The sequence below is a fragment of the Taudactylus pleione genome, unplaced genomic scaffold (genome assembly GCF_031769625.1).
Source record: "Taudactylus pleione unplaced genomic scaffold, aTauple2 ptg000372l, whole genome shotgun sequence".
Classification (NCBI taxonomy): Eukaryota; Metazoa; Chordata; class Amphibia; order Anura; family Myobatrachidae; genus Taudactylus; species Taudactylus pleione.
This window is the reverse complement of record NW_028284773.1, coordinates 3,783,910-3,800,380: the sequence shown is the minus strand read 5'-3', so window position 1 is coordinate 3,800,380 and position 16,471 is coordinate 3,783,910. Positions and strand designations below refer to the sequence as shown.

At 42.2% G+C, this 16,471-nt stretch overlaps 1 protein-coding gene across 4 annotated transcripts in view; it reads right to left on the bottom strand.

Annotated features, from left to right (window-relative positions):
* The window catches only part of LPP (LIM domain containing preferred translocation partner in lipoma), a 429,876-nt gene that overhangs the window by 371,447 nt on the left and 41,958 nt on the right, over positions 1-16,471 (bottom strand). For 3 of the 4 annotated variants that reach the window (XM_088444790.1, XM_088444791.1, XM_088444788.1), the window contains exon 2: positions 3,432-3,503. The gene's annotated coding sequence lies outside the window, so the exon portion shown is untranslated. Of the gene's footprint in view, positions 1-3,431; positions 3,504-12,484; positions 12,612-16,471 lie in introns of those variants that run through there. The other variant, XM_088444789.1, reaches the window with a different exon arrangement.

Here is a 16,471-nt window from a genome sequence, read left to right as displayed (position 1 = left end):
ATTGTGCTCCCCATTAATAATATTGGGGACTTAGAACTGCAGTGCTAATTGGCACTCTGACGGAGATTTCTGCAAAATCTCCTGCGTTGTGCTATTAGTACATAGCAACAATTCATAAAATTATAGAGAAACTACAGTTTCTACATCACTTTATGAAATAAAATAAAAAAATTGATAAATAGGCGCCTAGGAAATTGCTGATTACATAGGATAGCTTGCACTAGGTTGCATGTCAAAAGGTATATAACAGTGCTTCTTTCTTTATAATAATCTAACCAATGGGCATATCCTCTGCACAACTGTAAAATAAAATGTCTTGCATACATAATAGTTCACTTTTCTATAACAGTTTCACTTGGTTTAAAACACAAGCCGCAACTGTGTTATAGCAGACATTATGAAGTGGGAGTAATGTACAATGTCTAATATCTTATGATGTGTCACGTTACAATAACATTTACACAAACACTTGTGAATATTACAATATCACAATTATGCAGACTAAAGAAACCAGTCAGTGAAACCTTTAAGTCATGGAAAATGTTCATAACAAGAAACAACTAAAATAATTAGGCACCAGCAATAGTTTCTCTAAGCACACTGTTATTTATTATTATTATCCTTTATTTATATGGTGCCACAAGTGTTCCGCAGCGCCTTACATAGTACATAGAACTAACAAGTGAACAAGAAACAAGTAACTTACAGTACATTACAGTGCAGGACAAGGACACAATTTATATACATTGCTGCAATAGCAGTTAGACACTGACAATAAGCAGCAGGGAGTTGGCAGTCATGTGTTAGGTGCCCTAATGGGGAGAAAAGAGTAGAAGAAAATGTCAAGAGGAGCACATGAGGGAAGAGGTCCCTGCTCGTGAGAGCTTACATTCTAAAGGGGAGGGGCAGACAGACACGCGTGACACAGAAGGGGAAGATAGTGAGGAAGGAGCATGAGGTGGGTTAGGATGAGAGCTGGAAGGCCTTGATGAAGTAGTGGGTCTTGAGATCCCATTTGAAGATTTGTAGAGAGGTGGAGAGTCTGATAGGGAGAGGAAGAGCATTCCAAAAGGTAGGGAGCAGCACAGGCAAACTCTTGGATGCGGGAGTGGGAGGAAGTAATCAGTTGGCAAGAGAGGCGGCATGCATTTGTTGAGCGAATTGGACGTGCGGGAGTGTGAAGGGAGAGAAGGTCGGAAATGTATGTGGGAGAGGATTTGGTGATTTGTTTCAGTTGAAATAGCATCTCATACGAATTTCACAGGGTTGATCAGAGCAATCAAAGCCTAAAGATACTCATACATTTAGCCTCAATACACCACGCAGCACGACTTTCCTGGCGTGAGTTAGCCTCCAGGTCCTGTGAGACACTGCAAGCATCGGGTGTCTTTTTTTCCAAAAATGCACGTGATGCTACTAGGACGCATCAGAACTCTGTGCTGAGTAATTTGGTATGTGACACTTGTATAGCTGTGTTCATTTGAGTTTGTATATGAACAACGGAACTTGGAATTAAAAAAGTTATGGAAGCTACATTGTAGCACGTTGTATACAGATTCATAGACTCAGTCGCACACAGATATACAAGTGTCGCATATCAAATTAATTAGCAGTGTCTTCTGGTGCATCCTTGTCACACTGCGTTGCAGCTTAGGCCCGTACTCAATTAGCGTTGAAAAGCTGAGATTGGCGATAAGCGCAATGTTTTCGTCTCATTCATCTGTTTTGAGGCGAAGTTATCTCGTACTTTTACAATGCGCGCTCCCGCTTTTCACCCTATTCTACAGGTTCTCAAACTCGGTCCTCAGGACCCAAACAGTGCATGTTTTCCATTTCTCCTCACAGAATCACAAGTGAAATTATTAGCTCCACCTGTGGATCTTTAAAAATGTGTCAATGAGTGATGGAATACACCTGTGCACCTGCTGGGTGACCTGCAAAACGTGACCTGTGTGGGGTCCTGAAAAACAGAGTTTGAGAACCACTGCACTATTCAATTGCAAAACAGGCAAAAAAGCGGACATGCGAATTGGCTTCTTATTTTGGGGAAATCAGTCTGTACCCCAAAAAAAGCGTAAGTGACCCTGGTAATCAATAAAGAAGTGAAATAATAGCTGTAAAAAGTATTTTGGGTTCCTAAATTGAGTCAAATGGCTGTTATATGCACTTTTGCATTAGTGTGAAAAATTTATGTAAAGCAATTTCTTTGGTAAAAAATAATTGCTGTAGTTACATTAGGGGTACATGTAAATGGGTACTAGTATATATTGGAGTTAATAAAGTGCATTTTAAAAAACAGTTGCTGCAGCCCCCTGCAATCCTGAAACCACCTGAACCATCCACACAGCACCCCAAACTACCCGACCCAATACTCAAACACATTTTAAATTTTCACCCCAAAAAGGACATGCCTTTTTTTAGGGGGTATTAAGATACATTTTTGATTCTTTTTCCCTAATTAGTCAATGGGGGGGGGGGTGCCCAAAGGGTTCTGAAACAAGTGTTACTCAAAATAGGGATTTTGTTATTGTTACTCAAAAATAGGGATTTTGCACATCTTTTTCGCCTGTTTTTGCCAATGGAATTGAATAGGGCGATACTTCGGAAAGTGGCGAAACCCACGCAGCTTTTCGCCTCTAATTAAATACGGGCCTATAACGCATTTTCGGCAAAAATAAAAAAAGACAAAAAACACACTCTGAGCTAGCAGAATCTCACAGGACCTGGCACGCTGAGTGGGGCTTTGTGACACCACTGCAGCAAAGATGTGTTAGGACACATCTGTATAGAGCATGGGTACAACAATTTTAATATATGGAGATAGCATCTTACTTAATCAAGAAGAACCCTTGAAACGTTTTTGGTTTAATACTGCCCTGGGCACATTTATCTTGTGCAATCACTCAAAGATTTGTTTTAAATTAGAATGAACTTGATTGCCAAAATATGTAAAATGTGCGACAAGCAGACAGACACTTAACACCTAATACTATGGCAGGTGCATTATAAAGAAAAAAAATGCACAAATATGACTTGTATTCACTAAACACAAGCAGCAGGCCCAAGCATCATTTGAGACCTGTCCAACTCAGACTTCCTGCATAATTATGGGAAATAAAAATGGCCACCAAGATGAAAGTAACATAGAACTAGTCTCATCATACAGCATTCACAAAGGTTATAGCTACAGTTCTTCATTTATATTTACATAGGGCCCCATCACATTATTAAAACTATCGTAGTTTTGCAGCAGAAAATTCCATTCCGTAAATCACCTGTTACAGCTGTACTAAGTGGTTGCAGATAATTGTTCATTTGCAGTAGTTCGTATGACTAACTGCTGATTTGAAAAATTATTCAATCAATTGGTCCATAAGATGATCTCCCCCTAACAAACAGAATATGCCATGAAAACAGATCATTACACTTACCTCAGACCTGTTCTCTCTCTAAGCACTGCACACTTCTTTTAAGGATGATCCAGAGTTACAGGGGTACTAAACCTGAAAGAGACCACAAGGAAAGCTTAGAAACATAGGGAGGGGGATGTCACATTTACTGAAGCACTCATATCCTGCTTCCAAAGCCTGACTCACCTCCCCTCCTCTTTCAATAGATCAGTGCTTTGGGTAAACATTTCCAAATATGGAAAACATGACCAAGAAGCTTGTCAAATATCACCCTTCGCTGAATTTCCCCGTTTTGGTGCTTGGGAAAAAAGTTAAAAAGAACAGTATCTGGAGACTGAATTCCAGTGTGTGCGCGTGTCATTAACCCCAGGAGCCTAGGCTCTGTCTCTTGCCCCTATGCTAAAATTCCTCACATAACACTGGAATGTCAGCTCTGTATGGTAATTAAGGGTTTGCACATGTGTAAATGCAACAATACCTTCCTTCCTATTCCTCCACACAATTGAAGAGGATCCCTTATTTTTATACTATCATTTATTATAAAGAAATAAAGATTTTAGAGAGCTTTAGTTTTTATGACTTTCTATTCATAGATCACAATTTTAGAACAAAATGCATTTCAACTAGAGAAACTTTCTTGCTAGTAAACAGCAATCACTAGAAGTTATAACTACAGAAGGGTAAGGGGAGGTGGGGTTATCTGAGGCTACTGCTTCAAACAAGAAAATATTACAAACTACTAAAAAAAATTGCTGTTTACACGATTTTTAAAGTGCAGAGCATTTTATGCAAACACTAAAAAAGTTCCCTGTTGAAATGAAACTAAAAAGATTGAACTACTAAAAAAATAGGACACACACAGAACAGTAACATACCTTTGGTTGTTCAAAATTGTTATGTCAGAACTCTAACTGCTATTTTGCATGTTAACCCTTTCAGTTGATCGGCCAATATATCGTGTGTGCGTCAGCCAGTGTGTACAGACATTATGTCTGAACAACGTCGTTCACAGACATATCGCGTCGGTTGAGCTGCACAGCCAATGCCCAATATCCTGTATCTGCAGATATATTGGGGCATCGTGCTGTGTGTACAGCCGGTCAGACGACCACCCATACACTTGTAGCAGAGGCCGCGCAGAGGGGGATGCGACACGCCCCACAGCCAGCGGGACTCAAGACCAGATGATGGTTGTTCAGTGTGTATGAACTACCATCATCTGCAGATCGGGATGTAGTTGGCATCCCGGTGTACGAAATGCCGACGGTCTAAATACCGGCGCCGAAATCCCGACAGGCCGGCATCAGAGCACCAGTATCACGACCGTCGGCATCCTGAAGTGTAAGTGTCGGGGTACAGGGGAAGGGTAGCGTTAGGTAGCGGTGTTAGGTTTAGGCATTAGAGGGGGGGTTAGGCACCGGGAGGAAGGGTTTAGGATTAGGGTGCAGGGAGGTGGAGGTTAGGTTTAGGTACTAGAGGGGGAGGTTAGGTTTGGGGTGCGGGGAGGGGGTCTTAGGTTTAGGGTGCGTGGAGGGGAGGGGGAGGTTAGGTTTAGGCACCGGGGAGAGAGGGTTAGGGTAGGGGTTAGGGTAGGGAAAATACTCACCATTACTTGCTATGGGTATCGGGATTCTGGCTGTCGGGATGCCGCTGTCGGTATTGTGACGAGCGGCATCCCGACAGCCTGGATATGATACCCATTCCCTGCAGATCACTTGATCTGCAGATATAGGTTAGGTGTGTACCCAGTATAACTCTCAATACTAAATGCCATAGCTGCCAACCTATTTATTATCTAGTCAGAGGTACCTGTAACACTGAAAGATATTCCCAATATTCTTGCTATTTACAAGTCCAATCTGCAAGAGGCTCTATCCAGTAACATAACCAATCCTGCGCTGCATCTTATCTGACATCATTGGATTCAAACTACTACTGTGCCATCTGTCTATGTGGATAGCTTGACGCACTCACCGAAAGTCACCCAAGTCTGGGAAAATATGTTCACATAAACCATTCAACTTTTCTAACATTAGGCATGACGCAAAGGTGAGAGAAAGCACTTGTATACCACTCTGGTATGGAAACGTGAATAAGGCGCTTATAGGTAACTGATGTACACGAGTATTTCTATTCATCATAATAGGTTATGGTGAAATCTACATTAAACAAATAAAATTGCATGAGAGACAAGTTGGCTTAAGCTGCGTATCCACTTGCCGATTTAAATGAGCGATTGAACGATAACGACAGCTAAGACCGACCTCATCTCAGTATGTATTCTCTTCATTGCTTGGCAAAACATTTTGACAAGATTCTCTTCAGATAACATTAAGTGTTCTGCTGGACAGAAGGATATCTGTATCTTAATGGCTGAAGCCGCCAGACCTTTTTTAAACATGTTATGCAGAAACTGCAGTACTTGGGAGCATTTTGGCCTTCATAACACCAAATCATTAGCTGGCCCAGAAAATAAAGGTTTTCCAGATTCTGTAACAAATGGTAGAAAAACTACCGACTCCCAGCGCTATTTAAATTGATTATACTAACAATAAAATGATACACAGTGCTTGGTTTTAGCCTAATAAAGATATGACCATGACTACACTTGTCTAAAACATGTTTTATATAATTAGGTAATAATAAATTGACACAATATAATAACACAATATAATAACACACTTTAGAAATCTGATATAATCTCATACAATAAAGATACATGATCAAATCATGAAGGATAGCAATGTTGCTCAATAAGAAATTTAATAATTAAGAATAACTTGGTAAATAGTAAAAACATAAACCAGACAGCTGTCCATAAAAATGAGGCAAGTATGGTTGAATAAAAGTTATTTTGAAGCAGCCCATTAAGTGTAAACAATTGTAAATGTATTAGTGTTGGCATCCCAGCACAGATACTAGTAAAAAGACTTGCAATTAGTATTATCAGTGCCGGCTCTCATCCCGGGTGGTCCCCGTAAATATATGGAGCCAAAGCCGGTTGTGATTGAGAGCACACGTCGCTCACCTCTCCTGGTAAGCCCCGGCAGTTCCCATACGCAAGCTGGAGGCCGGTCAGGGTAGATCACACCCGCAGTCAGCAGCACAGAGCTCTCGCTTCTCCTGGCAGTGCTATTAGATCTGGGTTATGTCTCACATAGATTTTCAGGAGCTGGCGAGTATCATGAAATTGCGGCTAAGGGACCGGGTTGTTCCTAGCTCCAGTGTGTGGCCGATTTTCTCTTGTGTGTCCGACCATCATTACAGAGGAGAGCGGCGATTGTTGCTCCGGATATCTATGATTTGGCGCAGGATAGTGGTGAGCGCCTAATCGGCTGTTTGCTGCTACAATCAAGGAGATTACCCCAATTGTCAACACGTTTCGTCTCTTTACCTAAAGACTTTTTCAAGACTGACTCAGTTGTGGGGCTGTCATATATATCCCTAGAGAAAGGCTGTTTTCATTTGAAATTGAATAGATAATTAACCTGGTTGATTGATACTAATGGAAAACAGCCTCTCTCTAAGGATATATATCACAACCCCACAACAGAGTCAGAAAGAGTCTCTAGACAACTGAGTTGTCACAACTCTGGGAAAGTTGGCCTCCTGTGACGAGTCAGACTCTGCGAGCTGAGACTGTGGTAACAAGAACTGATGAGGTTTAAGATACTTCTCCTATGAGGAAAAGCTAAGACTTGAATCCTAGTGGTCTTTTAGAAAAATTTGAAGTTTTTATTGAACAACAGAGGAATGTTGAGGACGATGGCTAGAATCGGAACTGAAGTCCAGAATGATAAGAACATTAAACTTGAGAAGTCTGTGACAGGACTGTAGCAGCGTAGTAGGAGTAGGACGACTGGTATAAGTGCATAAACTCCACAACAAGCAGGACACTAGTCAGATAATGATGAATATCCACGATCGACGGAGCAGGAATCCTAAGTCCGAGTCACCGGGGTTCACCCCATAAGACGAGATGGGAATCTTAGGTCAAAGGTAAGGAGGTATATCCAGCTAGACTGTGATAACTTTGGCTTGCGATGACTCTGGGTCTTTGAGTGCACAACAGTGTGTTGAACTCCAGATGTAGCACACAGAGATGCGTTACAGTGGTATGGACAGAATGCGCAGGTGTGCGTTTTATAGGTGCTCCGGGTTTGAACCCAGAGTAGCGTCTTTTAGGTGCTTCAGGTTTTGTACCCAAAGTAGAGTCTTAGACAAAGAGCAGGACACTGTGATATTCAGGAAGTCGAGGACAATATCAGGAGCCAAATACTAGGACTTGAGAAATGTTGTACAGGCACCGAATGAGCATTCAGGAAGAGTTTAAATATGCAGTGCCTGTTGCTGATTGATGGCTGACTCTCGGCTGACTAGAGAACCAGGAAATACTGATTGACCATGGCTACAACAAGATGGCCTCACCCATGAAGTGAGGACACCGCCGGCAACCCTGGAGGATGATGTCAGAGTGCACAACCGACGCCTGTCAGTGCGGGAAGGAGGACCTGTGGCCTGCAGCAGGAGTGTTGCTGCGAAGATGATCTGCGGTTGCCCAGCACCATGAACTGAAGACCAGAGGTAAGTAAGGTTGCTGGCTGGGCTCTGTGTCGGGACCCAGAAATGGAGTCCCTTACAAGAGTCAGTCTTGAAAAAGTCTCTAGGTAAAAAGAGACTAAACGATCTGACCAGTGGGGTTATCTCCTTGATTGTAGCAACAAACAGCCAATTGGACTCTCACCACTATCCTGCGCCAAACCATAGATATCCGGAGCAACAATCACCGCTCTCCTCTGTAATTGTGTTTGGACACACAAGAGAAAACCAGCCACACACTGGAGATAGGAACAACCCGCTCCCTAAGACGCAATTTCATGATACTCCCCGGCTCCCGAAAATCTATGTGAGACGGGCGCGGTATGGACGTAACCCGGACCTAATAGCACCACCAGGAGAAGCGAGTGACTTTGGATGGAATCACAACTGGCTTTGGCTCCATATATTTACAGGGACCACCCGGGATGAGAGCACTGATTATACAAATTGCAAGTCTTTCTTCTAGTATCTGTGCTGGGATGCCAGCACAGACACATACATTTACAATTGTTTACACTTAATGGGCTGCTTCAAAATAACTTTTATTCAACCATACTCTCCTAAGTTTTATGGATAGCTGTCTGGTTTATGTTTTTATTATTTACCAAGTTATTATTCTTAATTATTAAATATTGAGGCTAATGCATTTTTTATTGAGCGACATTGCTATCCTTCATGATTTGATCATGTATCTTTTTGTGTATGAGAGGGGTACGGATTATATCAGATTTCTAAAGTGTGTTACTATATTGTGTCAATTTATTATTGCATAATTATATAAAGCATATTTTAGACAAGTGTATTCTCGATTATATCTTTATTAGGCTAAAACCAAGCGCTGTGTAACATTTTATTGTTTCCAGATACTGTAATATATTTCTGAAGACACTTTTTTTCTGGCTTGCATAAGAAAACAAACCACTTGTTCAGACAACCCTTTCTGCCTTAGTAGTTCCCATTCAACTTCCACACCATCAAAAACATTTTTTGCACCTTTGGATGGAACGAACAAACCATGATGTAACATCCCGGTGTGATCGGTAAAGTCCATGGACCTTCTACCATTATTCTCACCACGACTGGGATCCATACTTTCCTTGGTCAGTAAGGAAGGACTTATCACTTCTATTCTCTCTTCCCTGATCTCTTTTACCAACATTTCCCATGATTGTTCAAACGTTAAGACATAATACCACTTTGAAGTACCATGCTAGGGAAAATGTGTCCACTCCGCTTGTTCGTGATGGTATCTGGACAAAAAGAGAGGTACCTTGGTGTTCTGATGTGTCGCCATGAAATCTATTTGTGGGTGTCCGAATTACACTTCTATGTTTTGAAAGACTTGCCCATCCAACTCCTGCTGATTCGAGGAAATCATCTTCTCCTGGGCAGTCCAGAATCCTTGTCGACTTTGTTGCAGTAAGTGTAAACGTAAGCTTGCGTCAGTAGTTAAAACCAAACATGGGGGTTCTGATAATGGTGGTGTTCTGTAGATAATTTCTGTCCAATACAGAGAATCTCTCGTGTCTTGATGTAAGTTTATATGGCAAGACAGAGGAATCTCCTTTCTACATGCCAGTAGTAAGTTCCACTGTAACTTTCTCATCCTCCACCTTGCCCAAGGGATTAGGTCTATGGTAGAGGACATCATTCCAAATAGACGTCATCAGAGACGTAACTGTATTTTGTTGCATACCTGAACTGAGGTTAGTCTTTGAATTTTCTTGCATCTTTCTTCTGACAACTTAATTGCGTATTTTAGAGAGTCTACTTGCACACCCAAGAACTGTATTTGCTGTACCAGAATTAACTGACTTTTTTGCTCAGTTTATTAGTCATCCGTGAGACTGAAGGAATTTTATCGTTCTGTCTACAACCTTTTTCATACATTTTTTTGAGCTTCCGGAAATTAGCAGGTTGTCTAGATACGGCCTGATTTATATCTTATTTAAGAAAATAAGGGACAGCAGAGTCACTTTGTTAACATTCTCAGGGATATTGCAAAACCAAAAGGAAGACAAGTAAATTGCAGATACCTTCCTTGGATGCAAATTTTCAATATCCTTTGCATACTTAAACACGGAAGTATCCATCCTTTAGCTCTATTGAGACCCGAAAATCCTCTTTTCTTAATACCTTTCAATGTATATCAGGGTTTCCATATCAAATTTCTTTACCTCCACGATTTTGTTCATTTGCCTGAGGTCCAGGATTGCTCTGAATCCTCCTGTAGGTTTTTCTACCAGGAATATTCAAGAATAGACCCCTGTCTCCTCTTCTGACAGGACAATTCCCAAAGCCTTTGAGCTGATCAATTTCTGCAAACTGTCTTCTAGCGCCCCGATTTCCATTGTTACCACCAGAACCTTTGGTTCCACAAAATTGCTAATTTTTGGGGTTTCTTTTTGAAACCCCTGAGACACGACATCCAGAACCCAACTGTCTTGCACATAATTCTTCCATTGTTTGGCACATTTCAGGAGTCTGCCCCCTACTTGCATGGATGCAGGGAACCTGTAGTAGTCATCGTTTCAGATTGCCTCACCTGTAGGATTGTCAAAAGGATTGCCTTGTTGTCCCTAAATAATATTTGACACTATATTGCCTTCCAGTTCTAGAACAGGTCCTTGAACGGTGTTATAAGATAGCATAGGGTACTGTCTATCCTGAGGTCATTTTGCAGATTTACCTCCTGTCATTTTCAATATTATTGCCTCCAATTTATAACCAAAGAGCAGGGCACTTTCATATGGTAAAGAAACCAGTTTATATATTTTTTTAATGCACATCAGCTGCCCATAAACGCAACCATAGAGCTCCTCTCGCCATCACTCCTATCGTCATAGAATTTACCGAGAATTCCAATACATCGAGTACGGTCTTATACAGATATTCTATAGCTTTTCTCATTAGTTACATTCCTCTGTAAATAATTCTACATATTTTCAAGTCTGTGTTCATAAACAGGTCCCAAGACTCAAGTTCTAGAGACTGAAGCTATAGCAACACCAAATTACAGAGAAACGATCGCAGAGCTATGCAAAAAAAAATAAAAAATGTTGTTTGTTTTTTTTAAGGAATTTTCAATCCTTTTATCCATGCTACCTCTCAATATAGCCCCCTCTTCAAGAGGGATAGTAGTTTATCAATACAACCTCGACAACTGCTGCATCGAATAGCACATCAAGTTAGGAACCACTAATCATTAATCAGATACAGCCGATCAATTCTCTTTTATATATTACCCAGAGGTTCGTCAACATTCTGCCATTCTTAGATATAATGGGGTAGATGTATGAAGCCCAGAAACGGTATCAGCGCACGTTAAGTGCGCTGATACCGTTTCTCCCCGATGTATGATCGGGGGTCTGTGCGCCCCTGTCATTATCGGCGCTGCTATCTACAAGATAGCAGTGCCGACAGCCTGGGCTATGTACGAACGGTCAGATCGTCTGACCGTTCGGCCGGCTGTAGCTGTCGTTATCGACAGCTACAGCCTGGCGCTAGCCTATACCCACAGCAGGGACAGCGCTGTCCCTGCTGTGGCGGCTACCGGCTCCAGGGCTGCACGCGGGGATCTCGCGATACTTGCGAGACCCAGCGCATGCTCAGTGGAGCCGGCCGGCCGTGACACACATCGCATCAGCACTAGGCTGATGCGATGTGGTCTGTAGCGGGTAGCGCCAGAGGGGGGAGTTAACGCTCCCCCTCTCCGGCCGGTGAGATGCACACATCTCACCGGTAGTGCCACTATAATAACCCCATTTTCCTTTATTGCTTTATGTACTGGAAATACATGCTTCAATTCAGCGCGCTGTTTATAGCGCCAGGAGAAGTTCACAGAGCTATTCAATTCAGCACGCTAAGTCCGACTAAAGCCACTTAAGTCGGAGAATACCAGGTAGCGCGTCAAAAGCCGGGTGTTTAGTCACGCTAAGTGGCATTCTTTGACTAAAGTGCCAGCCGCAAGGCTGTTAGCCTGCGCTGAGCAGGAAAACGGCACATTAGTAGGATTTCTGTTCGAACACTCAGGAGGGTGAAATCCTTTAGTCGTGTTAACAGCACTGTGGATTGAATACACCCCCATAGATTTATAATTATTCTTTAGTCGCCTATCCACAAGATCCAGATTAAATATCCAGACATCTTGAACTGCACCAAATTCCACACTAGCCATATTCTCTGCATAATCTTCAAAAGTAATTTTGATGTAACTGACAATCATAGTGAAAACCAGTTTGTGACCTATGCCTCTTATAGCTGATTAGACTGACTAACAACAGGTGTAGTTTCCTTCACACAATCATTGCAAAACCTTGCATGCAGATAACGCTGATCACAAACATTTGAGAGATGTTTGCAAATGCTTTCCTAGCTCCCATAGCTGGAGACACACTGCCGATTAAGATAGTATTCCATTACTACACACCCTACCTGACTACTATAAGAGGAGAGTGCCATGTGTGAGGTCTTACCTCGGTTGGGAACATGCAGGCTTATGGGGAGAGGACTCTTGTTCCATGCTGGCTCTGATTAACAGTAATAAGTTGATGGATACAACAGCAGCATTCTGCAGTGAGCGGAGGGCAACAAGCAGCTACATATGCTCCGGTGCATGGTGCCATCTTTTTAATTCCGCTGACCCTTGACCAGGCCGGGTGCATGTGCAGACCATACCACATAGCCCACTGGGACAGCTGTCTCACTGGCATTTCCACCTGAAACCATCTCAACAACTGCAGGGGAAATAATTGCTTGGCATCAGACTGTGAACATCAGGTAACAGACTGCCTGCTCAGCCTCATCTGTGATTACATGCAGCCTCTCCCCAGGGTGCCACTCCATCCAGACCACGGCTTCAAGATGTGCATACCCTGGGAATAAATTGAGATAAATCCTGGAGAATATAAAGATAATAAGCTTCCCTAGACTAGGGGAAGAGGAGGAGTGAACCTATATACCCTGAGTGGGCAGTCCCTGGGGGAAAAACATTTTTTGTCTAGAACTAGGGGCACGGGATGTAATCCAAGACTAATGGCTGTCATGAAGAAGAAAATAGTTTTACGGACCACTGATGTATCAGTCATCTATCATCACACCAGAGGTTGGTAAAAGTAGTGCAGAGACCAAGTTCCACTCACCCCAAGAAAAGACCAGTGGATGCACTCTTGAATTAAATTTATACAGTCAAGAAAAAAAACAGAAGGATGTATGGAAGAGCAACTATCAAAATCCTAGCATAATTAGTGTTACATATTGCAAACAGCAGTAGCAAGTGTACATAATAAAGATTCAACCATTTTAATTTAAAAACAAACACTGTAGTCTGATTTCACACATACTAACATAATAAGAATGTTGTGTCTGTCCCAAGTTGGTGCAAAAACTGCTAAACCGATTTTCATTAAAACATTTTGTAGTGGAAACTCCTTTGTTATTGCTCTTAGCATTCCCGCTACGCTGTTTTAGTGGGGCGTTGCGCCCTGCCCTCCTCCTGGAGGGCAAAAAGTGCTCTGCCCTCACCGCGCAGCGCCCCTCTAAGACAGCCTGCGGGTGCAGTCTTCACACTCGCGGGTCGCAGTGTCCCGCAGGTGGTGAAATAGCCTGTGGGTGCATGCGCCCGGCATCTATACAAATAGTAGTCACCTCAGATTCTGATCTAGATGAAGACACTACTGCTCGGTTTCTTCAAAATCACAAATCTTTTTGGACACTTAAGTAGGCCTACATTATACTCTACATAATAATATACACCTTTAACCATGTTAGCACTTTAACAGCCCCTGAAATATCAGTTCCTCAAACTTATAGTAATCAACTTCTGTTTTAGTTCAGAAACACATTCTCTCATCTGCACAAAACCGTGACAGTATATTTTTTTTGTAAGAGAAATAATGGGGAAAAATTTACTGCACCAGTATATTAACTCAGGGTGACAATAGACATTTTAGTTAAGAAACTATAGGTAATAGTTGATCACACAATCCATATTTACTAAACTGTATTTAAGCATGGAGAGAAGTACACTAATATTAAGGGATCAATTCAATTAGCCTTGAATGGAGCAATGTGGCATTGCAACAGAGTGGAAATGCCAGCAACAGCACATTAACTCAAAGTTAAGGCCCCCATACATCAGCAATCTGAAAACCACAATAGAACAATTTGAAGATTTATTGCCCGATTTTAGGATCCCCCAATCTAGCAATCTGCGCCCATACATTACAGATCTTTTTCAGTGATTTGCAGATCGATTGCAGCAAACCCAGATCTGCCAATCTTGAAAGGCCCATCATGTTAAGGCCCCCATACATCAGAGATGGATTGCAGCAATCGTGCAATTTGCAATCGATTGTGTATAAAAATCTGCAATGTATGGGCTTCACAGATCGCAGATTGCAACCAAAAAGTGATTGGAATTGTTTAATCAGATTGCCCAACATGTTGGATTTCACAGATCGATTGGGGCTGTAGATTGCTAGTGTATGGCCATGATCAGCAGATTTGCAGCAACGTAAATGTCTGGAAGACTGTTTGTCACTTACTGCAGCTTCCCTCCTTTTTCTCGTGTGTCACCAACTCCCTTGGTCTGTGTCACACGTTAGCCCCACCCCCATCCTCTAGTGCCCAGGGAAATGGTCCCAGTCCAGACACAGCAACGACGACAGCAGTGAGTGCTACAAATTATCACAGAACCACTACAGAAATTGTTCAATCCATAACTTCAATTACTTCCTAGTAATCTTTCTAATTTAGCAGTAACCAATGGTGGATATGGTGGGGACCAGGGGCATTCTGATTGGAGGGCTGGACAGGGGTGGTCGAAGCAATATAGTCACGTCATATAATATGCTTGCTGTGTGTTTGTAAAATACAGCAGATTACAAATATGCTGCGCGGTGGTTAATGCGATCACTGGTTACAGCTTAAAATGTAAAGCCTACTTTCATCTCTGAGTTGGGGATAGCGGCAGTCGAGGCGGAGAAGACTCGCAGTTGCCGACAGCGTCCTGTATTAGAAGAATGTCTCTTTCAAAGACAGCCTTCATTTTCTTATTAGACAGACTCAGCATTTACCTCCAGGACCCAACGCCCTTTGGCAGTTGTCTAAAGCAGGGGTAGCCAACCTCGATCCTCGAGAGCTACTAACAGTTTTCCAGACCACCTAGCTGGTGCACAGCCGTAGTCATTACTCGCTAACATATCTGTAAAGATCCACAGGTGGTGCTAATTATTACACTTGTGATTCTGTGAGGAGACCTGGAAAACATGCACTGTTGGTAGCTCTCGAGGACCAGGGTTGGCTACCCCTGGCATCAAGCACCCTCCCCATTCCCACACCTCACACCTGCATCTCCTTGAGGTCAGCATAGAAAAGTGGCAAGCATGCAACAAGATCAGTGACTTTTTTTTAGGTAATGTTGTGAAAGAAACTGAACCATATTAGAAAATACCAAACCAAAAAGGAAAGAATAGCCTCACTTTATTATAAAATCCCATCCCACATGACATACTGTATGCTGCCAGCTCCATGGGGCACATTTGTGCAACATCTCCTCTTTTGTATTAGATTTTTGTAGCTAGTTTTAAATATTTAGATTAATATGTTAGTTGGCAATGTACAAGAAAGGTCACATACAATAAGTCCATTGACATCACTGTATGGGATTTAGGCATAACCATTACACTCTATGTGCAGCAACAGCACTCTACATTTTGACAAACTCAAACTTTTCATTGATTTAGAGCAGTGTTTCTCAACCTCCTTGCTCAAGGCAAACTAACATTCCAGGTTTTAAGGATAGCCATACTTGAGCACAAGAAAATTAATTAGTACTGTACCTCAGTTATTTTGATTTATCCATCTGTGGGTGGAATTCAATTCTTTCCAGCCCCTATCGCGCCCCTACGGAGCTATTCAATTCTATCGGGCACGATGAGCTGCCAGCGCTACATTTCAGCTCGCAGCCCCTGGGGGATGAGAGCTGAAATGTGCGAAAAGTGACATGTTTGGGCGCCCAAACATCACTTTTCGCGATTGCGCCCAGCACTTTGGTCGGGTCTAGCTGCTTTACGCGGCTAAACCTGACCTCTATGGGCGCGATCAGCACGAAAATCTTGGACAATTGCATAGCGGCCCGCGATCTCTTGTCACTTTAGACGGGAGATACGGGCCACGAAAACAATTGAATTCCGCCCTGTGTACAAAACCTGGACTGAGGACCAAGGTTGGGAAACACTGACTTAAGCTGCATACACACACGATTTAGTAAATTAACGATTTTAGTAAACGATTTTTGTTCATTTTTTTTCAAGGGAAAAATGAACGAAAATAGTTTACAAAAATCGTAGTAAATTAACGACTTTTGAACTACAATCGATTTTTGCATATTCCCTTACTGAAAATCGTTGAGTTGGTCAGTCTGACTGAACTACAAACGTGAACGCACATGAACGATAATT